This window comes from Mycteria americana, chromosome 15 (genome assembly GCF_035582795.1).
Source record: "Mycteria americana isolate JAX WOST 10 ecotype Jacksonville Zoo and Gardens chromosome 15, USCA_MyAme_1.0, whole genome shotgun sequence".
NCBI classification, from domain to species: domain Eukaryota; kingdom Metazoa; phylum Chordata; class Aves; order Ciconiiformes; family Ciconiidae; genus Mycteria; species Mycteria americana.
The window spans coordinates 10,017,584-10,035,923 of NC_134379.1; the positions used below are offsets into that span (position 1 = coordinate 10,017,584).

The window sequence follows — 18,340 nt, forward strand, 5'->3', positions numbered from 1 at the left end:
CTTTGCTGGGGCCGCAGCCCCGCGGGGAAGGTGCTGACGGGCAAAGCCGGAGCCTCACTGCAAAATTACGCGGCGATTTCAAAGGCTCGGGCCGTAACCTTAGCTGCGGGTTTGATTAAAAATGTATGAATATCGGCCTGACCTTGGGCAGGGCTCAGGGCCGGTGCTCCCCCGGCAGCCCCTCGTCCCCCACCGGCGGGAGAAGGTGACGCTCTCGGCCGAAACGTGGTGCAGGGGTAACCCCACTGCCCGCCTTCCCACGCCAGGGAGTGGGATTTCCACGCATGGGGCCTCCCCGCTCCTGTTTGGATGCCTGAAGTCTGCAGAGGGGACCCTGGGGCCAAGGGCTGGGCTGCCGGACCCCCCAGGGACGCGGCCGGTACCCGCGGCAGCCCTCCTGCCCGCACGGGTGTGCGAAGGATTCTCCGTCCCTCGCGCTGATGAGCCAAAAACAACCCCGGTGACAGGGTCAGCTTGGGAAAGGGCCTTTTCTCCTGCCAGGAGATGTGGAGCTGGGAAAGACGGGGGGGGGGGCAGAAAATGGAAATCTCCCCGCTCTGCTCCCCAGGACGCTGTCCGGAGGCTCCGGTTCAGGCGCGCCTCGCCAGGCTCTCATTAGTATGGAAATAATTCAAGGGACACACGCAAGACAACTGGAAAAGCATTTTATCTGTTGCGCCGGAGCAAACTCTTTCTGCGGCGCAGCGTTCAAAGGACGGCACAACTGCAGGCGGCTGGCACCGCAGATAGATATGTTAAATGGAGATAGGCAGAGTAAATATTCACTATAAGCCATCGCTATGCCCCAGCAGGCAGGGAATGGAGAGAGGGTTTGGTGGTGGTTTTTTTTTTTTTTTTATCTTTCTACAAATATGTTTGGGACCAACAGATAGCAGCTCGGGGTTTGCAGGGAATCCTTGCCAGTTGTACTCAATAGCATATATCTTGCAAAAGAATTAATAACCCTTTTGGCTGCCTCGGTGCACAGCTCTCCCCGCAGTAGCTGTTTTCGGTGCAGGACGGACTCGCTGCAAATACAGCCCAGAACCCAGCGGTTAATTTGCTGCATGCAAAGTCTTGTTGCTCCAAGTGCGAGCAATGGCTTGAAAAGCTCTTTTTTCCCCCCAGCCCTCAAAGCTTCCCACCCGCAGCCGCAGACCCCAGTACTTTCTCCTCTAGGCTTTTCCTGGCGCGCTTTCGCACCTCCCGGCCCTGCTCCGGGCCATGCCAGCTCCCCACAGCCGCGCCGCTCGCCCGAGACGCGCCTGGCAGCGACGGGTTGCGGGGGGCTTCCAGAAACGTCCCGCTCTTGATCTACAATTTAAAAACCATTTTGTTTTGCCTCCGTCGTTTTTACCAGCGATTTGCTCTAGCAAAAGAACACAATACCCCTTTAGGAAAGAAGAAATAAACCCTTTCTTTCAATTAAATTTCTCCCGACCTTACTAAAACTTTTTCCCCCGTTCCCTCTTCTAAAGAAGCGGCTTTTCTTTTTTTTGTTTTTGTGATCTCCAATTCCACCGAGAGTCAGAAGAAATCAGCATATCAGAGAAAACAACGATTCTTGTGATGCCCAGCAGTCACTAATTAACAAATTAAAAATAAAAAAGAAATCTTTCTGCAGATAGGATTGTTTTCTGGCTGTGTTGCCTTTTCTTTTGTCAGTGCTGTGACAAGGAACCTCTTTATTGCCGCAGATAGAGCAGATTAAACCATCGCTCTCACGCCGTTCGCCTCGTTGGACGGGTTGGTGCGGCTCATTGTTTCGGCCCCCAAATAAAATGCCTTGCCCCCACTTTTATCCTATTGTGGCGGGTTCCTTCGGAGACGTGCGTAGATGTGAAAATTGCAAGAGAGCGTTGAAGCCATCGCATCCGTCCCCCGGCTGGACCGGGCATCCTTTCATAATCCACAGAGGATGGGGGCTCAGGGGGGCTGAGCCCACCTGTGTGGATTCACTCCCAGTGGAACATCTGGAGAACATCTGGGTTCCTCCAGAGGGTCCACCTCCCCCTGAACTCCATAGCCCCCAGCTGGCAGCAGCCCCAGGAGACCTCCCCAAGCAGCCGAGCCGCGGCTCAGCCCGTCCCTCCCGGCACTCATGGGGTTCAGCCCGCAGCCTGCCCTCCTCCGCACCACGCCTGGGAAGATCCCAGGCTCCTTCTCCAAATTTCAGGATCATTTTGGCCTCTCCCCCTCCCAAGCGCTCGCAGCCCTGCCTGGGGACGGCGCCCGAAGCAGAGGCTCCGTTGGGAGCTGCTGCCGGCCGCGGGGTCTGAGCTCTCTGTTCACTCACCGGTAGCTAAAGGCAGCACCCGCGGGTCTCCAACGTTATTTCGGTTCACGGTCCCCAACGGCGAGGAGCAAAACCAGACCCCAAAGCCAGCTGGCACAGAGCCGGCCCTGGGGCTCGGCGCTGGGGTCCCAGCCTTGCGACCAGCTCTCAGGGCCTCTGCTGGAGCGAGGCAAAAGGGCAGGACGGTTCCCTGCGCGTTCGGAGCCAGCCAGATGTTGGTCTTCGGCCAAAGGGCCTTGGAAACCCTCTTTGCCAAGGTCCCCTCCGAGGGCCAGCATCCTTCGGCGGGCTCCGAGAAGCGTCGCCCTGCAGAGTATTTGCAGCGGCCGCGAGCCGTACGCGGGGGGGGGCTGCTCAGTCCCCCCAGTACCAACATCGGCGCCTGTGGCTGTCGACGTTCCCTTGGGGCTGCTGGAACCCCCCGGCCGCCCCGGGGGTGCGGGGCTGGCCCCAGGGAGGGCAGCTTTTGGGAGCAAGGGTGAGCACGAGCCTGCGCCGAGGGCAGCCGAAGGCAGGACCCCAGCGCCGCCCGAAACCTCTGCCCGCTGCGACGGGCGCCTCGGGCCACAGCCCTGCCGGGGCGCGGAGCAGGGGCTGCCCACGGCCGCGGCCCCTGGATGTTGCATCAAAACACTTTTTTTTCCCCCTTTATTTTTTATTGCACAGGTTTCCCCGGCCAAGGGCCATGGATTTCGGCCGGCAGGGTGCTGCAGAAGGGCTGGAGAGCCCCGCACTGAAACCTGCCCGTCCTACGCAGGCAGCTCCTGCACTCAGATGACCTAATTAAATTAATTTTGGTGGCTTGGGTTTTTTTGGGGGGGGTCTGGCTGAAAGATAATTAGCCAAAAGATGCCCTGATTTCTTTCTTCGGAGTAAGATCTTCCATTTAATTATTCAGCGAGTGTGTTTTCGCTCACCATTTACGCTCCCAGGGACAGCCGATGCCGGGTTGAACCGGGGAGCGGCTCTGGCCACCCCGGGGGGACGCACCCTGCCCCACGGAGCCCTGCCCCACGGAGCCCCGTCCCACCAAACCCTTCATCCCGCTTGGGATTTTGCTGGGACCCAGAGCAGCCCCCTGCCTGCTGCTACCGGTGCAATGAGTTTGCCAGGCCTGATGCCGTGGGGAGGGAGGCTGGGGGTGCCGGGTGCCTGCGTGGGGCTCGGCAGAGCCGAAACCCCCCGCTTCCCCACCTCTCCAGAAACTGGAAAAAAAGTGTTTTCTCTTAAAATGTTTTCTTCTCCCCGTGGCCCCGGAGCAGTAATAAATCATCACTTATTTAAAACAAAATCCAGCTAATGGAGCAGCTGCATAATGTGCGTGCTTCAAAGGGAAAAAACCTGTCAGCAGTTTCCAAACTTTCGAGGTTAAAATGCTGTCAAGTTATTTTTAATAGTTTTTCATTTGTTTTAATTTGCCATTCCTTAATATGCAGCGAGGAATTCGGAAAATAATCATTTCCTCCTCGTGAGTCGTCTTCCCGGCCGGCAAACGCAGCCTTGGCCTCTGTGCCGCGGGGCGGGGGTGGCCGGGGATGGCGGCAGCACCGACGGGGCAGGCGGGACCTCCCGGCACCGCCGCGCCTGGCTCTGGTGAACGGGGGGCTCCCCACGGGCACGCCAGGCCGGGGCGTGCCGGGCCAAGCTGGCCCGCGCCGTGCCGAGCTGCGCCGTGCCAAGCTGGGCCATGCCGGGCTGGGCTGTGCCGGGCCGGGCCATGCCGTGGCGGGCTGTGCCGTGTCAAGCTATGCCGTAACGGGCCATGCCGAGCCAGGCCATGCTGTGCCGAGCCGGGCTGTGCGGGGCCAGGCTGTGCCTTGCTGTGCCATGCCGAGTCAAGCCATGCTGAGCAAGGCTGCGCCGAGCTGTGCTGTGCCGTGCCGAGCTGTGCAGGGCCAGGCCACGCTAAGCCGTGCCACGCCGAGCCAAGCCGTGCCGAGCTGAACTAAGCAGGGCGAGACTGTGCCAAGCTGTGTGCCGTGCCGAGCCAAGCGGCGCTACACGATGCCAAGCGGTGCAAGGCCAGGCCATGCCACGCCATGCTGTGCCAAGCCAAGGCGTGCCGAGCCGAGCTGTGCGGGGCCAGGCTGTACCAAGCCGTGCTATGCCACGCCAAGCCACGTAGGGCCAGGCCGTGCCAAGCCATGCCATGCCAATCCACGCTGTGCTGAGCCAAGCCACGCAGGGCCAGGCCGTGCCAAGCCATGCCATGTTGAGCCCAGCCAAGCCACGTGGGGCAAGGCTGTGCTGAGCTGAGCCGTGCTATGCCCTGCGGAGCCGTGCGGTGCCGTGCCATGCCATGCCGAGCCAAGCTGTGTGGGGCCAGGCTGTGCCGAGCTGTCTTGTGCCATGCTAAGCCGTGCAGGGCCAGGCCATGCCAAGCTGTGCCATGCTGAACCGAGCTGTGCCGAGCCGAGCTGTGCCATGCAGGGCCAGGCCATGCCAAGCCACGCCATGCCAATCCACGCCGTGCGAAGCCAAGCCACGCAGGGCCAGGCCATGCCAAGCCATGCCATGCTGTGCTAAGCCAAGCCATACGGGGCAAGGCTGCGCCAAGCCATACCGTGCCATACCGAGCCACGCAGGACCAGGCCGTGCCAAGCTTGCGCCGTGCCGTGCCAAGCCACGCCAAACGGAGCCGAGCCGTACAGAGCAAGGCTGCGGCGCGCCGTACCGTACCGAGCCAAACCGTACCAAACCGCGTTAAACCATACAAGGGCCGCGCTATACCAAGCCAAACCGTGCCAAACCGTGCCAGGCCCAGCCATGCCAACACCAACAGGTGGCGACAGGTCCCCGTTGCACCCCTATCACCCACCCCCCCCCAGCACCCACGCCGTGCCGAGCCGCGCCGAGCCGTGCCGAGCCGTTCCGGCTCGGCACGGCTCGGCGCGGCTCGGCACGGCCCCGGCGCGGCATGAAAGGCTTTAACACAGCTCGTCCCCCCCCCCAACCCCCCCGTCCGGTTATCGGGCTGGTTAATCCCGTATGTAAATGGCAGCCAATGGATGGTGCCGTTGAGCGGGGCTGGGATTAGCGGCGGGGCGAATGGCTGGCACTTTTACTGGGATTACAGAACAAAGAGCTGCTCTCCCTCCCCAGCTCGGGGTTCGGCGGGGTTTTTTTTTTCCCCCCCGCCCCCCCTTCCCCTCCCTTCTGTCCTTTAAGCCCCCACCGGGTAGCACCGGCTCCGCCCGGGGAGGAGGGAAGCGGCGGGAGGCGGCGGGAGGCGGCTCCGTCCCGGCCCCCGCCCGCCCGCCCCCGCCGCTCCCGCGCAGCCTCGCCGGGGGAGGCAGGAGCGCCGCGCCCGCAGCCGCCCGCGGTAAGGAAAAGTTTTGGCCCCCACCTCCTCCCCGTCCCCCCCGCTCCCTCCCCCGGTCCCGCTCCTGGGGGGGGAGAGCCGGGGGGGGATGCGGGGGTTTGGGGGATGCTAGGTGCGATGGGGCTGGGGGGGGCGGGGGGGCGTTGGGGCTGGGGGGGGGGGGGGCGGGGGTGATGCCGGGCTCCGTTAGGGCTGGGGGGGTGATGGGGCTGGGGGGTGGGGGGGGGCATTGGGGCTGCTGGGGGGCGGCAGGGCTGTGGGGGCATCGAGGCTTGGGGGGTGTTGGGGGGCGATAGGGCTGGGGGGGAGCGCTAGGCTGGTCAGGGCCGGGGGGTGATAGGGGTGCTGGGGGAGGATAGTGCGGGGGGGCACGGGGGCTGGGGGGGTGGGAGGGCTGGGGGATGCTGCGGGGCAGGAGGGCTGGCGGGGATGCTGGGGGGGTGGGAGGGATGTTGGGGGGCTGTAGGGCTTGGGGGAGATGCTGGGGATATTCGGGCTAGGGGGGTGTTGAGCTCATTGGGGCTGGGGGGGGGAATGCTGGGGGTGATGATGGGTCTTGGGCTTGGTGGGGTCCATCAGGGCTGGGGGGTGCCAGGAGGCACCAGGGCCGGGGAGGCACCAGGGCTGGGGGGGATAGCGCTGCAGGGGCGCCGGGGGTGGTGCTGCAGGGGATGCCGGGCTGGCCCTTGGCGCTCGGCACCGCAGCGGTGTCCCGTGGCCCTCGGTGTCCCACGTCCCTCGGGCAGCTCCAGGGCCGCCACCTGCCCCGGCTGCGTCTGGTGGTGCCGGGCTGGAAGGGAAGCTGCGAGCGGGGCTTTGCCGGGGCTCGCCTCCCTCTTCGCCGGCGCGGGGAAAGGCGGCAGCGCGGCTGGAAATAGAAACGCAGGGTTGAGCTGACGAAGCGCTCGGGGCTTCGGCTAGGCTGGTAACCCGGCCTCGGCCCCGCGGCCTGTGGGGTGCAGGGACGGACGTCCTCCGCCTCTCCGGGCGCTGGCGGGGGCAAGCGGAGGTTTCTCAGCGCGTGGGGACAACCGCGATGGGCAGAAAGTTGCTCCCCGGGGAGCCGGTGCCCTTGTCCTTCCAGCGCGCGGGGCTGGCGGTGGGTTCATCTGGGATAAGCTCTAAACAGGAGCGAACCTATTAATGCGTGTTGTGCCGGAGCGAGCCTCGGACCCGGCGGCACTGCGCAGGTAGTCCCCGGGTGTTTGCGGTGGGCACGCCTGGGCGAGAGCGCTTCGGGAGGCGTCGGTGCTGCCGAGCGTCGCTGCAGAGCCACGGGGCCGGGTGTCGCGGGCGCTTCAGGGTCGGTCGCTCGGCCTCCTGCCGCATCCGTCGCCCGTCGGTGTGCAAGGTCCGGACAGAGCGACCGCCTGGGGACGTCAGCACGGAGCCTCGCATGACGGAGCCCCTGGCTTCGGGGTGTCTGCTCCCTGCGCCGCTCCCACCGGAGGAGCTGCTGGAAGTGCTGCAACTGGGGAATAACCCTGTGGATGCGAGCGCCTTTAATTCCGCAGGATCCCGGGTCTCCGGTCCCCACCGGCACGGCCAGACCCGCTACGTTGGCTGTTGCCTGTCTGCGCCCGTGGAATTTCCTACTCCTGTGGAAACCACCGCAGCGCTTACTCTGAAATGAGAAAGCGGTGGAGCGGCCGCCGGCGTCAGACCCGACCCCGCCGGCAGCCGAGGGGCTGGGATGCTAAAGGCCACGGCTCGGCACCTCTGCCGTGTCCCACGGGCCCCCACCGTTGGTCTTCCCGTGCACCGCTGCTGTCCGAGCTGGCATCGCCTCTCAAGGCCACGTTTTTGGGGTGAACCCTGCCCGGGATGCATCGCTGCTGGGTGCGGGCAGGGGAAGGGGTCGGGCAGCTGCCCTTGCGGGGTGCCTGCAGGAGCCGGGGGGGTGACGAAGCCGGTGGCCGCTGTCACCTCCCTTTGCTGCCCTCCCAGGAGGGCTTTCCCGTCTCGGTGGAGGAGCTGCTGGTGCTGCCGCGGGTTGCTGCTCATTGCAGTTTGCTAATGAGAAGCAGGGAGAAGAGGGAAGGAACCTGCTCAGGGACGTATTTAGCAACCTGCCCTACCAGCCCGGGCGAGAGACGCGATGCCCTTGCTGGCAGCCCGGCACGGTGCCGGCAGGCATCCGGTGGGACCTTGCGTGGGGCAGGAGGTGACAAGGAGGGTGGACTTTGGGGCCGGCACGGAGGGGACAGGTTTGGCTGTCCCGCATGATGTGCATTACGTATGACTTGAGCAATGCTCTGCTTAAAGGAAGGAGAAAAAAACCCCAAAACCCAAAAATCCCAGACCAAAACAAGCGACCTTTCGCTGTTGGAGCTAATGGGGGATTCCCATCCGCTGCTCCCGCAGGAAATAGCTCAGATTTTTTTCGGCAATTATCAATGCCCTGTACTTCCTTTGGGAATTTCGGTGGCTGCACCCCGGCGGCTAGGCTGGAGGAAGGCGGAGGGACTCCGGTCGCTGACCAGGCTCGTCCCCAGCCGGTTGCCCACTACGGGGCTGACCCCTGGGGTGGGCACAGGGCTCGGCGCCGGCTGTCCCCGGCTTGGGCAGCGGTGCCCTGCCCTGCCTGTCAGCTGACGGGTGCGGTTATTCCTTGTGCCACCAGCATCCATTTGCAGACGCCTGTGGCGTGTGGACGTGGTGGTGGCTCGTCGCGGAAGAAGAGGTGTGGATGGGGACTGCTGCTCCCGGGATGGCTGGGCTTGGGTGTAGGTGGTGGGTGATGGTTTGGGGAAGGGGATGCGTGGGCGAGGGGCTGTGTTGGTACCCGTGCTCTGCTCCTGGCCCTCCAGCCACGTCTGCGTGTGTTGCACCTCATCGGCAAGGACAAACCTCCTCTGGGGCTTCGAGGGGAGCAGAGGCAGATGCTGGAGGCACGTGGGGTGGGTTCACCACCCCTAGAAGCCTTCTCCCCGAGGACAGGGAGGAGTAGAGAGGACCTACTGGGAGCCCCTTCCAAGGATGGAGATATCCATCCAGGAGCTAAAAATGTATTTATTGATTCATTTATTGGGAAGAGCCCAGCTGGAAGCCGTAGGGAAGGGCCTCCTGGTGTCCATCTGGATGCTGGCCCGAGCAGCGGGGCTGGGGGCGGCGAGCAGCCCCGGCTGGAGGTTTGCTGGGGAGACAGCGGGTCTTGGCAGAGCAGAGCAAGGTTTCCTGGGACCTTGCTCTGCCCTGCTGCAGCCTGTCCCTTCACAGGACATGTTTTATTTAAATCTCTTGAAGCATCGTCTCTAAAAAGAGGTCAGGAGCCCTTGGTCTGGTCCGAAGCCGTGGGAGGCTCGGGGCTGCGTGGTGGCTGGGGTCCAGGTGGGCTTTATGGATTGGGGATTTAGGGTTCTTTTGCTCACCGGTTCAGTGCTTCGTTTCTTAGTGCAGCCCCGTTGGTTGAATCTGCTTCGAGCCCAAGAGAAAAATGTCAGCTGAGTCCGGGTGGGAGCTCATCCCTGCTGCGTGGTGCCCCCGCAGGGGGGGAGCGATGGGCTGGGAAGGGGGTGGCTGCCGGAGAAATCCCCCAAAGCATCTGCTGTGGGAATACCCCCGTGTCTCGTCCCGGTTCGGGAGCCGCTGCCAAACGCCGCTTTACGAACACTTTGGCGGTGGTTTCTGAGGGACCTACCTATGGCGGCAGCAAGGCTTTCCCATAGGTAGCATGCTATGAAGAAAAGCCCTCGGTACACGAATCCCTCCTTGAGAGCAGGCTGTACCAAGGTGGGATTTACATTCCTGCACGCAAACAGCTTCTGTTTGGGTTTTCTGGTTTCACGTTGCCTTGTCTCTGCTCCGTGCTGCTCTGGCTGGTTGAAGAAGAGAATTAACCTCAGCGGGACGAGCAGGCGACCGGCGAGGAGCATCGCTCTGCGGCTGTGCGTCCGCACGGATGTCACCGTCCTTTACCAGGGCTTCCCCCCTCAGAGCTGATCTCCGCCTCACGTGAGGTGTCTGTCTTAATTTTCTTTAAATCCGCAAAATTAAAGGGGCGAATGCTGGTGGGGACGTCGGTGTGGACGCAGGAGAGGTCCTGGAAACGTGTCCTCCAGCGCCGCCTGCGTGCCTGGGACCTCTGCCCCAGCCGCTTGAAGGGGACAAACCTGAATGTCCCCTGCCTGCAGGTGACGTCCCCTGCGGGGTGTGCCAGGGCCTGGCTGTGCCCCAGAGCCATCCAAGCAGTGGGTGCAAGTGGACGGGTGCAGATGCTTGTGGTGGGCACCACAGACCTGCTGCTGATCCACGCCTGGGAGCTCAGAGGGTGCTTGGGGCACAGATCCCTCTGGAGATGGTGGGGGGGAGACGGGTGGGCAGGATGTTTTGTAACTTTTTGAGTCTTTCTTTCACTTTTTGGTGATGCATGCAGGTGCTGGTCACTGCCAGGGGCTGCGTGTCCTGCTTAGCTGGGGGTTTGATGTTCCTGGAGGAGAAACCTCCCCCTGTCACGGGTGGACGGAGGTTGGAGGGATTTGTACGCTTCCGAGAGAGAAACACGTGGTACCCGGGCCCTGATAACCAGCAGCTTTATGGGGTTGTTTGAAGAGGGGCTGAGAAATCCCTTTACATGAGAAGAGATGTTTGGTAGCCAGGTTGGAGCTGAGCCCTGGCCAAGGCAGGGGATGGACGTGTGGGATCCCAGCCACGGGTTGTGCCGGTGGCGAGGCTGTTGAGGAGCCCTTGGCTTCCTTCCCCCTTGCTAAAAAAAAAGGCAAGAAAACCTCAAAGCTTTCCCTCTGGTGACTGCTGGTTAGAAGAACATAGAGGCGGTCAGTCTGGCTCAGGGAGAACTTGCGGTGAGCGGAGAGGGAGTCCTCCGGAGGAAGGGAACGCTGGGGAAATGAAACCATTGCAGTGGGTGAAGAAGACCTCCTTAGTTTTATCAGGTTGTGCGCCAGAAGATGCTTCGCCCATCTTTAAAGGGTGGCATGCAGGGATGAGCGCATCTCCGCGCCCAGGTTTCGGCAGAGCTCTCCTCTTGCCTTTACCTCCAGCTGCGTCTGCGTGGACGTGTCTCCCGCCTGGGAAACCACCCGCTCCTAGTGCCTGCGTGAGGTGACCTTGCCTTGGGACGCCGGACACCGGGTTGCTCATCTGCTGCTGGAGCTCCGGCCTGGTGGCACCGAAGGGTCGGCCCTGGGCGGTGGAGACGGCCCCGGCCATCGTGCCGGGGATGGAGGTGGCTCCCTGGAGGTGGGCAGAGTCCCCCACGCCGACACGCACAGATGAAAGAGGCCAACCCAGTCCTGCTTCTAATTAGCAGCAATCCTCGCGCCTGAAATTAAACCCGGCCACTTCATAAGGGCTCGGCGCCGGGGAGCACGCGTGGCGTGTCGCATCGATGGCGGCACCCGGGAGCAGTGCCGGTGAGGCAGGCGTGCCCTCCCCTGCCGGCCCGCCACCAGCCGTCGGGGAGAGCCTCCGGGATGCCGAAAGGTTTAGGACGAGGCTTGAGATGGGTTGTTGGGCTGCCGGGCCGTACCCTGCCGCAGGGCAGAGACCCCATTGCGGTGGTAGGGTTTTCCCTGGATGGGTGCTGCTGCTCAGACCTTCCCAGAAGGGACTAAAGGATGGTTTGCGTTCGGGGCTGGACCGGCGCCGAGCCCCCTGGGATGGGTATTTGGGCGTATCTCCCCCAGCACCGGTAGGACGGGGCTATGCCCGCTGCGGGCAGGCTTTGGGACCTATTTGAGGCTCCCGTCGAAGTCACGCTCCTCCCCATCGGGTCGGTTCTCTGCTTGTTTCATTGCAGGGTAGGAGACGGGGATGGAAAAACCTGTAGGAAAGGCAGGATTATGTCTCCCTAATTAGTAGGGCCCTGATTTTCATTTCTACCCAGAGCTCTGGTAATGATTAAATATGCGGGAATTATCTTTATTATTTGTATTGCATTTGTATTTAGGAGGCTCGGACCCTGTTTGCTGTGCAAGCAGTGAACGAATGTCCTTGCCTGGAGGAACGCTGTCTCTGGCACACCCATCACATGTCCTGGGCCGGGTAGATTGGGGTTTGAGCCTGCGTGCCCGTGGCATTGCCCAAATTGCCACCGCAGCTCTGCTCCCCGGCACTTAGAAGGATTTAAAGCATTGGATAGTACGTCTTTTTTGTTGCATACGAGTCACGTACGTTTTAGTATGGGGAAAAAACAATCAGTGTATTAACATGATCGTGATCTCTGAAACCGTGATTTATGTATAGATTTAAAATACATACGTATTTTTGGCACCTGCTTTGTCAAAGCCCAGAAGTTGGCCGCCGCCTTTAGACACCCTCGCTTTATCGTTGGAGGGCTACAATAAAGCAGTCTCGTTAGGTAAATATAACGATGTTACGATCCACCATCTGCTAAAGCGCTGCTGCGCGGCGCTGGCGGAGCGGTGGGAGCTGCCTGCCGCACCGCTTCTCCCCTGCTCCTTCTTGCCGGTGTCTGCCGTGGGTCTTGCGTGTCTCGGGAGAAACAGAAGCGGTTGGTACGGATGGAGAAAGGGCTTTTTCTTACGGTTCCCCCCTTTTAACCAGCCAGGGGATGAGCTGTTGAACCCTTCCAGCTGGCGAGGACCGATCCCCATCGGAGCGCGGTGGGGCTGTCGGGATGGTGGCAGGGTCGTCGGCGAGTCCCCCGAAAACCGGGTCACCACGTTGCCGAGCTGCGGAGACCCCAGTGTGTGGGGATGCTCTGGTCTGCAGGAACGCCCCGAGATGCCCCCAGGTCCCTGGGTCCCACAGCATCAGCCTTGCGCCCGTCCGACAGCGGGACAGCCCTGTCCCCGTGGCGGCAGAGACCCCCGCACCTCCGCAGGCACTGGCAGCCCTTTTGCGGTCGCCGTCAGGAAGGATCACACTCAGTCGGTGAAATATGTGAGGAACTCCGCGTATTTAAAGTGCCTTTGGGGTTTTGGGCCTTAAATAAACATCCTGGTTGGGGTTTGGGTTGGAGGTTTTCATCCCGGGAAAGGCAGGCTGGGAGAAGGGAGCCGCGCTGGTGCCCCAAGTCTGCGTGCGCCTTCTGACAAGGTTATAAATTAGCTTCATTAGAGGAGGATCACTGAAAATAAATTGCTCTGCACCCTTTAGGGGCATTGCCGGGCTGTAATTTCATCTTGTCTTTCTGGGGCCAAATGCCTAGAAGCCCGCGAAGCGAAATTACGGCATTTTACCCTGCCTTAGCGTTTGGTGGTTTTGCTCTCAAAAATGCAAACGCCCCGCGTGCCCCCCGATGAAGCTTGGCCGGGGGCTTGCATCGAAAGCAGGGGGGTTAGCTGGGGTTCGCTGCAGGTTTCTGGCACGCGCCGGCCCCCTGCCGCCGCTGCCCGGCAGCTTCCCCGGGGGACGCCTGCCTGGGGAGAGGAGCGGGCCGGGCGTTTGAACCCCGATGAAACGGCGCGGTTCCAAGCGAGCGGCCCGTGTGCTGTTAATGCAGGTCTGTGGCGGGAGCGGGCGGCGGGCGACCTTTAACAGGACATTAAACATTTATTAAAACCATTAGAATTAGTGTCAGGTTGTATTTATTTATTTTATTTAAAAAGAGAGGGGGGGGGGGGAAAAGACAGAGGAGAGGCGAGTGTGACCTGAGAGTCCCGCGAGATGACCGATCCGGTGCAGTGCGTCCCCAGCCCTCCCCGTGCAAGCTCCCGGAGCAAAGACGTGGCTCGGGGATGGATCCAGCATCCGCCCCTGCCCTTGCCACGGCTCCTTGCTGGCTCCTGCTGCAGGGAACAGCAGGCACGTGGCGTCTGGCATGAAAAATCTCACCTCCGTCCTGGGCCCCTCAAATACTTATCGTTCAAGTGGGTTAATTTTTTTTCCCCACCTGCCCAAAGGTTTATTCCTTTATGGGGAGGTGGGAGAGCACGAGATTAGCCCCACGTCTCTCCCACATCGTCTGCCCGCGGCCGCCCGCCGGCTTTCCCTGAGCTGCCCCTTCGAGGATTACGCGCTCTCTTGAAAACCTCTTTGTTTCCCCATGTTTGCTGTTGTAATTTATGTACAATGCCGCCGCTTGTTGAAAAACAAGGTCTTTATCTCCGTGGGAATTACACCTGCAGAAATCCAGCCCTATCGCTGCCTGCGCGCGAGGCTCTCCATGATAAAAGCTGGCTCCAGCGCCGCCACAGCAATGCAAAAGTTTCCTCGACTTTAGCTGCCGGCGAGGGCGATGCTTGCCTCCCCTCCGCACCTTGTCGTGCGCAAATCCCCTCATCTTTACACGCTCTCTGAAAGCAGGCTGCTTGGGTTGTGGCTTCATTGCCGATAAATTTTCTTCTTTCTGATTTATTTCTTTCTCCCCTAGCAGCGTAGGTATCGTAGGGTTTTGGTTTTTTTTTTTGCTCCTGGTTGATTTATTTTATTTTTTTCTGCATGTAAGATGCATATTTCCACGCTCACTGACCTTCCGGCTCACCGTGGACCTGGTGCGGTGATGCCGATGGGTGGAGCGGAGAGCATCCATCCCGCGGGGCCAGGGGTGCCTGTGGGTGGCTGGCAGCCGCCTTCCTGGAAAGGGTTATTTTTAACAGCTGGGCTTGTGCTGGGCTGCCATCGATGCGCCAGAGCACGTAGGCATGCTTTATTATTTCAAACCCGATAATTAAAAATAATGCGGAGGTTGTCTCTGCTGAGGGTAGCTGCTGCTGAGGATGCTCCGGGATGCCGGCTTTCCCGTGGCACGGGGGTCTCATCCGCAGCTGGACCGGCGGGCGGGCTTTGCCGCGGCACGCGCCTGGCTTCCCTGGTTGCTGTCCCCATTGGGGCAGGGAAGCCGATGCCCGTCGGCAGCCGGAGCCGGCCCTTCGGAGGTGCAGGACCAGAAGAGCGGGAAGGAAAATGGCTCCCGTCGGGGCCATGGCGAGGAGCGCAGTGGGAGGGTGGCTCTTCTGCCGGCGCTGGCTGACAGACGGCCGGCTCTGCCCCGGGTGCCCCCTCCCCGCGGCTCCGCACCCCGCAAAAGCAAAATGGCAGCAGCTGGGGCACGTGCCGGCATCGCCCGGGGGGGAGCCAGGACGCAGTGCTGGGGTCTCCCTGCTCTTCCTCCTCCTCTTCCTCCTCCCCACAACTCTTTGCTTGTGGTTGGATCAGGCTGGGGGGTGCCAGGCTGGCTCTGCACCCCCCCGCGTGCTCCCTACCTAGAAACCATCAGTGATGCCTATGGAAAACCTTACGGCAAACGCCGTCCCTCTTAAACCCGTGTGCCGTGGGTGCACCGAGGGTTTTTCTGTCCTCCCCCCCTTCGCTAACCCGCTGTTCACCAGCGACGCTGCGAAAGGCGGTTAAGCCCAGAACCTTCCTTCTCGGTATTGATTTTGCTTTCTGCTGGAGTCTCTCTTTATTGCCCTTGGTATTTTGAGTAGCGGGAAGGATGCTGGGGAGAGCCGGGCTGCCTCTTCGGGGGCTTCGTGTCCCCGGCAGCGAGGCGATGGGCGCAGGGGCTGGGGGAGGCGTTCGCGGGGACGGAGCGGTACCTCTCCTCGGAGCTGTGAGATCCTGGGGTCGTGGTTTCAGGTGGCGAGGGGGGCTCCTTGAAGATGCCGGAGAGATGCGGGATCACGCTCGGCGCCCGGGAAAGCCTTTTGTAGGGTGGCTGGGGAGGTTTCTCTTCCCCGGTCCCAGAGCACCGGCCTTGGGGAGAGGTTAAGGCGCTTCCTCCCATCTTGGGGGATAAACAGCGTTTCGCTTTTAATCAGGTTTTTGGGCTCCGCCTGGGTCAGCGACTTCACAGAGGACTTGCACGGCGGCCGGGCAGCCGAAATAAACCTGCCTATTTAAATATTTACTTGCCCATTATAAAGTAGCTCCGTGTTTACCCGCTCTGCGGCTGTGCGTGGTGCGAAGAGCCGTGCCGGGAGCTTGCCGGCTCCCCCGGCCTCGGCACCCGCGCTGCCAGGTGGCGGGCGCCCATTGCCTAATTGCTTGCCGCCCATTTAAGGGGAACTGATTAAGAAATCAATTCACAATCTCAGGCTCCGTGGGTCCGGATCTGGATGCTTTGATCGCGGCGGAGTGGGGACGGATGCGGGCGAGCGTGCTGCTTCCCATCCTTCTGGCTGAAGCAAGAGGTAATTAAGGGACTTTTGGTGTTGGGGTGATTTGGTATTGGAAAATTCTCATTTTTTAATGGGTTTCTATAAGTTTCGTGGTGTATGAGGTTGTGTGGGTCTCGGTGGGGTTTGGGGTACGGGCCCATGCTCGGCCGCATCCTGAATTGGGGTGAGCCGGTCGCCAGCAGCGCAGCCCCTTGTTTCCCCTCTCGTGGGTGAAGACATCGGAGGGTTTCCATTTTTCCACCCGACAAGTGCACGTGCGAAAAATCAGCTGCGAGCCCAAAAAATAAGCTGTGTGCCCTCTGCCTTCCCCATGACAAGGTGCCCTCCCTTTGCACAGCCCCCAAAATCTCTTTTTTTGAGGGGCCGGTCCCCACCCCTGGCATCGCCTCTCCTGGAAGCTTCACCATCCTGGAGCTAAATCAGCATCGAGCCCCCTCCCAGCACCCAAACCACGATGCACATGTATTTATTTCCTGCTATTTATAGGACACCTGAGCCAGGCGCTTGCTTTCCCCAGTGGCGAGGAACCGGGGTGCCTTACGGCCGCCTCGGCACCCCCAAACCCGCCCCGGCACCCCAAGAGGCGGCGGGTGCTGGATGTGGGGTGCCTATTTCCCTGTCCTCGCACCTAAAGCAGCCTCCGAATTTGGGACGCCGCTTCTCTCGGCGCTTCGTTGGGCGCCGGAGCTGCCGATTAGGGGAAATGTGCCACGAGGCAGGTTTGCTTTGCAGGATTAAAAGCAAATAAATATTTATGCGCTATGCAAAGCAGGCCCGATAAGATATGCGTATCATTGGCAATTTGAAGCGGTTTCGGTTTGGGCCCAAGATGAAGGGGTGCGCGTGTTGGTGTGTTATGTGGGTTTAAAGGGATGTTTTTTCTCCTGCTGCACAAAAATAAAAATAGAGAGGGGGAAAAACAAGTTGTTTTTGCTTCTCGGGCTGCTCTGGTCTTGGGTTTCGCCATCTCCCCGCATCTTTAACTGCAGGGATGGAGAAGAGCCAGGGAGAGAGGGCAGTGCAGGCAGCATTTCGTATGCAAATATAATGCTGGCCCCGTTCCTAATATTCGCTGTGTTTACACGTAAATGCAAACAACTGTTGACTTAGTTTCAACAGATAATGTGTTTCATAACACAATGGAAATGAGAAGTAAGCTGGAATTTAGCAGGGGGGAACATGTGTTTCTGCGAGACCTCGGGCTCCGCCGGCCCTGTGCCCGTGTGCCGTGTCGTGGTCGCGGCGGCGCCGGCGCCGCGGGGGCTCGGGGCTGGGGCTCGGCGTCCTTGGGGAGCCCCTTCTCGCTGGTGTTGGGGGACGCCTCTGCCGACCCGTTTGCCTCGCTACACCGCCCTGAAATGGGGCGAGCGAGACGAGGGCAGGGCTGGTCGGCTGCAGGATCGGTGAGCTGAACCGGCCCGCCGGCGAGGCTGGGGAGGGGCCGGCGTCCCCCCGAGGTCAGAGGGACCGGGGCTCATCTGGGGCCCGTTCCTCCCTGGGAAGGAAGGGGCTCGTGTGCTTCGGACGGGTCGAGGCATCGGGGCGGGGAACTGCTGGCCCAGGCCACTGTGTTGGAGCCCGGGCACCGGCGTGTCCCGGCGGGGAGGAGGTGGCAGCAGCCGGGTCACCTTGTCCCGGAGTGACTCCGAGCAGAAGCATGCGGGAGAGGCCCCGGCTGTATTTTAGGGCCGGATCCTGGCCGGCCTGGGGCAGCCCTCGCAGGGGCCAGCCCCGACGCCAGCCGGGCCGGCCTTTGAGACACGGCTCCAATCGCCGGCTCTCAGAGCCGTTCCTGCCACCTCTGCTCCGCACCTGCCGCCATCCCCACCCTGCTGCACCCCAAATCCCGCCGGGCGGGTGAGGCGGGACCCCGGCACCGCCGGGGACCCCCCCGGATGCTGTGCCGCCCTGCCGGGGGAAGGCACCGATGCGGGTGGGCTGCTCCCGGCAGCCCCGAGGAGCGGAGGCATCGCTGGGGAATCGGCATTCTGGGACCCACGGGTGTGCAATCGCTCTCTCTGGGCACAGGCTCGTCCCCGTCCGTCTGTCCGTGCCTGTCCCTTGCCTGCTGGCTGGCTGCCACCCAGCGCGGCAGGGCTTGCGGTGCCCAGGGCACGGTGTTAAAATAGCCGGGCCCCTGTGAATACGGCGGGGGGAAATTCTGTGACGTGCGCCCAAGCTGCATTAGACGCCGGTGAATCTCCCCGCGAGAGCCGTAGGGACAGTCGCGCCGGTGGGGACACCTCGGCCGGAGACGCCTGGCTCAGCAGCCACTGGGGAGCCTGACCGCAGGCTGGGGACCCCCAGGGACCCCCCAGCCGTGGGGCTGCTGCTCCTGGGATGCAGGAGCAGCGCGGCAGGGCCTGGCGTCGCGGCCCTGGTCGTGACGCCGGGGCTCGGGGAAGCCAGCGCTGTCCTCGGCCGGAGCCGGCGGCTCCTGGCGTGTCGGCTCACCGCGGAGGGTGATGTCTGCCTGGGGCGGGTGCGGGCTGCGCGGCACCTGCGGCTGTTTGTGTCTGGCAGCCGGCAGTGATGCCGAGCCTTGATAGCACCCTGGTAATGGCGGGGTTTGCATGAGAAACAGCAGGTTTCGGGGCTGGTGCCGCGGCCAGAGGCTGCCTGGGAAGCAAATGGGGATCCCGGCAGCATCCCTCCTCCCCGGCGGCACTGCCGCAC

The 18,340-nt window shown here is 61.8% G+C and overlaps 1 protein-coding gene across 5 annotated transcripts in view; it reads left to right on the forward strand.

Moving 5' to 3' along the window:
* The first annotated feature begins 5,481 nt into the window (after nt 1-5,481).
* Nucleotides 5,482-18,340, forward strand: part of GTF2IRD1 (GTF2I repeat domain containing 1) — a 68,371-nt gene continuing 55,512 nt past the window's right edge. For 4 of the 5 annotated variants that reach the window (XM_075518303.1, XM_075518298.1, XM_075518302.1 and 1 more), the window contains exon 1: nt 5,485-5,618. The gene's annotated coding sequence lies outside the window, so the exon portion shown is untranslated. Of the gene's footprint in view, nt 5,619-15,580; nt 15,677-18,340 lie in introns of all 5 variants that reach the window. The other variant, XM_075518299.1, reaches the window with a different exon arrangement.